General features: G+C 34.5%; 1 pseudogene; it reads right to left on the bottom strand.

Moving 5' to 3' along the window:
• Positions 1-7500, bottom strand: part of LOC137616034 (diuretic hormone receptor-like) — a 125849-nt pseudogene that overhangs the window by 11127 nt on the left and 107222 nt on the right.

Below are 7500 nucleotides of genomic sequence, written 5' to 3'. Positions count from 1 at the left end.
AACGTTATTAAGCTGAAGTAGTCCTTTATTTACATCCCCCGTTTCAATATAGTGACAACTATAGTCCATTTCTTTTAGCGCTGCATATTTGCACCGACTCGCGGCGGTGCTCTTTTAGCTCGGAAAAGTTTCCTGATCGCTGTTTGGTTAGAATTATCTTGTCCAACCAATCAGCGATCCGGAAACTTTTCCGAGCTAAAAGGGCACCGCGGCGAGCCGGTGCAAATATGCATCGCTAAAAGAAATGGACTATAATCAATCTTTTTCACACTTACCCCAACCCAATATGGTGTAGACGCGCAATTTGATGTTTTCTACTGAGAAAGTCTTGACAACTAGTACGTAGAGATACAGGCCTGGAAAGACAAATGGGCAAATTGATTAATAATTAACTTTTGTAAGATCATGTATGCATTCACGTGTAAAGCTAGAAAACACACACACACACACACACACACACACACACACACACATATATATATATATATATATATATATATATATATATATACACACACGCACATATATATATATATATATATATATATATATATATATATATATATATATATATACATACATATATATATATATATATATATATATATATATATATATATATATACAGTATATATATATATATACTCATATATGTATACATACATTTTTATATGTATATACATTATATATATATATATATATATATATATATATATATATATATATATATATATATATATATATCAAACTGTCTCCTTTAACACAGCGAATAGCTACAGAGAAAAAAATCTTTGCATTAATCACTACGTCATATTTACTTCAACTATAGGACCGTGGATGCAGTTCCCTATACAGAACACATCCATATCATTAGTGGGACATTACTCTTACATTGAAGGCTAACCAGGAGTTCGTTTAACCCTCCTATATACATTTTGCAAATGCTATCTATCTTACACACACCCTCAAACTTCCTAGCAATTAAGACCTATATTTTCCAATGCCTCTTTCACATCCTCTGCACAGTGATCATTCTGCCAGTCTATCGTTCTCTGTTCTTCCCACATGATCAAACCATATCGAGACTAGTCTGATTCATTATAGCCCTTAATAGTAAATTTTTTATTCATTTATCTATTTATCATATTCTTTTATTATCTTTTCAATTAGTTTTACGCAAATAAGAAGAAATTTGATTTTATTCTATTTTCATCTAGCATACCAACTTTCCTTCTATAAAGGAGAGTTGTAATCCTGATCCTGATCCTGGGTATAAATACCACCCGACTGCAGCATCCACCTCACTCTCTATCTGAAGAAGAGGAAGGACTTATCCTCGAAACGCGTCGTAGTTTTTACTATTTTGTACCAAAAGTTTTACTTGTATTTTGTGAGAATATACTTGAAAAGTCTTCCCGATTTTGTCATTCACCCGACTGATGAATTTTTCAAGTCTGCTGGCAGATTGCAGCGCTCTAGAGAAGAGAAATATCCGGAAAATAGAAAAATTGGATAAGAAAATAAACTCTGCCGATGCAGCCATTACTTTTAACTCAACCTGCCTAAAAGAGGGTCTCCTACCACAATAATAATGATAATAATAATAAGTCTCTTCAACTTTCATAACTTTACCAGAATGCTCGAATCACTGTTAGTTCTTTCCTTAGACAACATGTACAATGTTTATAACGCTTCCAGATGGCTAATTCCCTTCTTTACCTCAAAGCTATAACTCACATAATCATCCTATCATCCTCTGTTATATTTACTCTCAAATACCCATACAGGCTAACGGCTTCTGTACTTCCATCAAACTTATTAACACTTGATGTTGCACCTTCCTAGTTTCCACCTCATCTCTTAATTATTATTATTACTTGCTAAGCTACAACCCTAGTTGGAAAAGCAGGATGCTATAAGCCCGGGGGCCCCAACAGGGAAAATAGCCCAGTGAGGAAAGGAAACAGGAAAAATGAAATATTTTGAAAAAAAGTAACAACATTAAAATGAATATTTACTATATAAACTATAAAAAACTTTACCAAAACAAGTGGAAGAGAAAGAAGATAGAACAGTGTGCCCGAGTGTACCCTCAAGCAAGAGAACTCCCCCTGCCCCTGGGGCCCTCCCTCCGCCCCTGGGGCCCTCCCCCTACCCCTGGGGCCCTCCCCCCGCCCCTGGGGCCCTGCCCCTGCCCCTGGGAAAATATCCCAGTGAGGAAAGGAAACAGGAAAAATAGAATATTTTAAGAAAAGTAACAACATTAAAATGAATATTTTCTATATCAACTATAAAAACTTTAACAAAACAAGTGGGAGAGAAATAAGACAATAGTGTGCCCGAGTGTACCCTCAAGCAAGAGAACTTGCTTGAGATCACATTTACTCTTGACTTCCTCCCTCTGAAAAAACGATTTCCATTTTGTTCATTAGGTCTTATACTTGCTCTTCACATTCTCGAACCAGATTTGCATTATTTGCTAATATCAACCAATTCACAATCCATCCATTTCTCATCGAACAACCTTGTAAGTACATTTAATTCTTATTATTATTATTACTAGCCAAGCTACAACCCTAGTTGGAAAAGCAAGATGCTATGAGCCCAAGGGCTCCAATAGGGTAAAATAGCCCAGTGAGGAAAGGAAATAAGGAAATGAATAAATGATGAGAATAAATTAACAATAAATCATTCTAAAAACAGTAACAGCGTCAAAACAGATATGTCGTATATAAACTATTAACAATGTCAAAAACAGATATGCCATATATAAACTATAAAAAGACTCATGTCAGCCTGGTCAACATAAATGCATTTGCTCTAAATTTGAACTTTTGAAGTTCTACTGATTCAACTACCCAATTAGGAAGATCATTCCACAAATTGGTAACAGTACTTCAACCACATACCGTAAGTAGGCTATTACCTGCCATGATGACATAACACATCTTAAAATAAGGCTCAGTTTTACATCAAACCAGTCAATTTCCCGTCTAGATATTCTAGCATAAGCCTTTCTACCTGACAACACCGAGATTACCAAACAATTCTTCTCTCAAGGGGTTAACTACCGCACTGTAATTGTTCAGTGGCCACTCTCCTCTTGGTAAGGGTAGAAGAGACTCTTTAGCTATGGTAAGCAGCTCTTCTAGGAGAAGGACACTCCAAAATCAAACCATTGTTCTCTAGTCTTGGTTGGTGCAATATCCTCTGTACCATGGTCTTCCACTGTCTTGGGTGCCATGGAGACATAGCACATCTTAATATAAGGCCCAGTTTTACATCAAACCAGTCAATTTCCCGTCTAGATATTTTAGCATAAGCCTTTCTACCTGACAACACCGAGATTACCAAACAATTCTTCTTCTCTCAAGGGTTTAACTACTGCACTGTAATTGTTCAGTGGCCACTTCACCCTTTCTAAGGGTAGAAGAGACTCTTTAGCTAGGATAAGCAGCTCTTCTATGAGGACACTCCAAAATCAAACCATTGTTCTCTAGTCTAGGGTAGTGCAATAACCTCTGTACCATGGTCTTCCACTGTCTTGGGTTAGAGTTCTCTTGCTTGTGGGTACACTCGGGCACACTGTTCTATCTTCTTTCTCTTCCACTTGTTTTGGTAAAGTTTTTATAGTTTATATAGGAAATATTTATTTTAATGTTATTACTGTTCTTAAAATATTTCATTTTTCCTGGTTTCCTTTCCTCACTTTGCTATTTTCCCTGTTGAAGACCCTGGGCTTATAGCATCCTGCTTTTCCAACTAGGGTCGTAGCTTAGCAAGTAATAATAATAATAATAATAATAATAATAATAATAATAATAATAATAATAATAATAATAATAATAATCATACAACTTAATATTTCCAACCATACATCCTTAAACACGTATAGATTGGCTCTCTATCGTATCTCATTGTGAATTTTTTTCTCAGTCCACTTATGTCATACACACACAGCTTTTCTCATCTATTCTAAAACTTTTTGCATCCAATTTTCATAACAAATAATTCCCATTTCTCTCCAATTTCAACCGTATCTGCTCGTCCCAATTCGGAACTCCTATTATTATTATTATTATTATTTTTATTATTATTATTATTATTATTTCTTGCTAAGCTACAACCTTTGTTGGAAAAGCAGGATGCAATAAGCCCAGGGGCTCCAACAAGGAAAATAGCCCAGTGAGGAAAGGAAAAAAGAAATTTTAAATATATTTATAAAAGTAACAACATTAAAATGAATATCTCCTATATAAACTATAAAAACTTTAACAAAATAAGAGGAAGAGAAATAAGATAGAATAGTGTGCCCGAGTGTACCCTCAAGAAAGAGAACTCTTATTTGCATAGTATACTGGGTTTCCTTTATTTGGTCTTTAAATTTTGGAAATGTTCAAGAAATATTAAACCCAACAGATCAAAGTCTCTATTAAAAAAAAAAAAAAAAAAAAAAAAAAAAAAAAAAAAAAAAAAAAAAAAAAAAAAAAAAATGAATTTTAGGAAATATTTAAAAAATATTAAACCCAACAGATCAAAGTCTCTATTTCAAAAAAGAAAAAAAAAAAAAGGAAAAAAAGGGGGGGGGGGTGGAACCTCACAGCTCCTTACCTTCGACAAACATCCACATGAAGTTTGTGACGTTCAGATAGTTGAGAGCCACGTAGAAAATGCACGTCACAGTCTCTTCGGTCATCGTCTGAAATAAAAATGAAATAGAAGGTAGTTCAGTACACTGGATTCTTTGTTTTTATATAGAAAGAATTACTGTGACATTGCATAGCTTTTACATTAATATTAGTGTCAGAATTAACCCTTTTACGAGCACATTTTGCTATATATATATATTTTTTTTTTAAATTGCTCTAACAGGCTTATTTTTTGTCCAAAAGAGGTCAGGTTGGTCTCATTCTTTTGGAAAATGCCTGAAGTTTCTCATAAAATTATCAAAAAATATGTAAAAACATGTAATTAACAGTGTTTTGCAAGAACGTACTGGTACGTCCTTTGGGGGTGAAAGGGTCAATATTAATTCCATGAAAAAGTGAAAGCAGTGCATACATTATCATAGGCCTATTTTAGAAATCCAAGTAGATTCATGACTGATTAATTAGAAAATTATTCTAAATTTAAAGGGAGAAAAATATATATAAACAACCAAGGTGTTTATCGATAAAAAAGTCATACAGAAGGAATCACTCCCACGACCGAGGGAAAGGCATAAAGGTTTAAAGGTCGCTCATGAATGGCAGAGGCAAGGGACAGTGACATTGCCCTAGCAATCAGGACAAAGCCCTAGAGACTGATCATATGATCAGCGCCCAAGCCTCCTCTCCACCCAAGCTAGGACCAGGGAGGGCCAGGCAGTGGCTGCTGATGACTCAGCAGATAGACCTATAGGCTCCCCCAAACCCCACCAACCTTAGCTCACAAGGATGGTAAGGCTGCAGACAATAATGGCTCTAAAAAGTCTGAGCAGGACTTAAACCCCCGAGTAGCAAACACCAGACAGAGACGATACCAATCAGGCCACAGCAAGCCATGATTAAGAGGTAACAACATAACCCAAGGTTTGTGAACATTGGTTACCTAGCCGAGAAAATTGTGTACTTTTGAAAGATCAAGTTACCATTGAGCTGTTTTCTTTTAACTTTATAATATTTCCAATAGAACACAAGGAGGACTCCACTACAGACAAAAGAATCATATGCCAAATGAAGTACTTTAAAGAAGGCTGCTATTAAGGGTGAGATACTTACAGGTTATGATATCAGGATGAACTCTATAGCCTTAGTTCCAATCCTGAATTGTCCAACTGACTTGAGCAATAACCTTTAATAATCTGAAACGAATAAACCAGGCCACTAAACCTATTCACAAACAAGTTATTGGCCTATATTCAACTCAATTATTATTATTATTATTATTACTATCCAAGCTACAGCCCTAGTTGGAAAAGCAAGATGCTATAAGCCCAGGGGGTCCAATAGGGAAAAATAGCCCAGTGAGGAAAGGAAATAAGGAAATAAATAAATGAAGAGAACAAAATAACAATAAATCATTCTAAAAAAAGTAACGTCAAAACAGATATGTCATAATATATATAAACTATTAACAACGTCAAAAACAAATATGTCATATATAAACTATAAAAAGACTCATGTCTGCCTGGTCAACAAAAAAGCATTTGCTCCAACTTTGAACTTTTAAAGTTCTACTGATTCAACTACCCGATTAGGAAGATCATTCCACAACTTGGTAACAGCAGGAATAAAACTTCTAGAGTACTGGATTACATTTGATTAAAAAATCTGATCAGAGGTTTAATATGGAAGAAAATGTTCCTCGGCAGTCACTAGAATAGGTTAGGATAACTAATAGAGTCAATTAACTATACATATCGCCATGATTAGCAAAGCTGTACTTCTCAGGGACACCTATACTAGGTTGGTTTGCTGTGAGCGATCGGAGGAATATCTCCCGCCACCACCACCAGTCTGCGCTGACCTGTGTGGCGATGGAAAATGTCCAAACTCCAGACATAATTGACGTCTAAGGCCTTTGTCCTGCAGTGAACTAGAAACGAATTCATATGTTGTGTGTGTCGGTATATATATATTTATATATATATATATATATATATATATATATATATATATATATATATATATATACACGTATATATATATATATATATATATATATATATATATATATATATATATATATATATACACACACATATATATATATATATATATATATATTTATATATATATATATATATATATATATATATATATATGTATATATATATATATATATATATATATATATATATATATATATATATATATATATATATATATATATATATATATATATATATATATATATATATATAGGGAGAATTAACCTCTGAGAAGCTCTTAGCCTTGTATCGTCACTTTGATGTTTCAATCTTCCTACAGTATGTCATTCCAAACGCCTTCAAATTCCGACTCACCATCGTAGGTGAAAACTTTCATATTGAAAAGATTCCAATTTCGTACTCTAAACTTGACTAAAGACAAGAGAAGCAATTGCCGGGTCAAAGTGGCTGACCTCCCAGTTGACAATGTTGACCTCAAAAAGAGGAAAACCTACATATGAAAATAAACTCTTACTTCTTTGGTTGACATGGTGGTTTTGTTAGGGAAGCGGTTGGTGGGAAGGGAGAAGGGGTTACCTACCTCCTTGTGTGAATGAAGGATTAAGAACGGTCACTAAAAAGGAAAAAAGGAAAGGGCAAATGGAATAGCACGGATGCGGAAAATGTAAAATTGACAGGGGTACACAAAGTCTGCATACGGTAAAGCGGTAATCCAGGGTAAGGAGAAAAGGAAATAAAGGCGGAAGGGGGATTTCCAACGATCTAATCTCCGTGTTCGTTCGCATTGAAAATATTCGTTTTTGAGGGCAAGAGAAAGAAAATAAATATGCTGACTGAGAGAAAGAGAA

Source organism: Palaemon carinicauda, chromosome 22 (genome assembly GCF_036898095.1).
Source record: "Palaemon carinicauda isolate YSFRI2023 chromosome 22, ASM3689809v2, whole genome shotgun sequence".
In the NCBI taxonomy this organism is placed as follows: Eukaryota; Metazoa; Arthropoda; class Malacostraca; order Decapoda; family Palaemonidae; genus Palaemon; species Palaemon carinicauda.
Note: the sequence above shows the minus strand (reverse complement) of the source record. Positions and strands in the feature narration are given on the sequence as shown.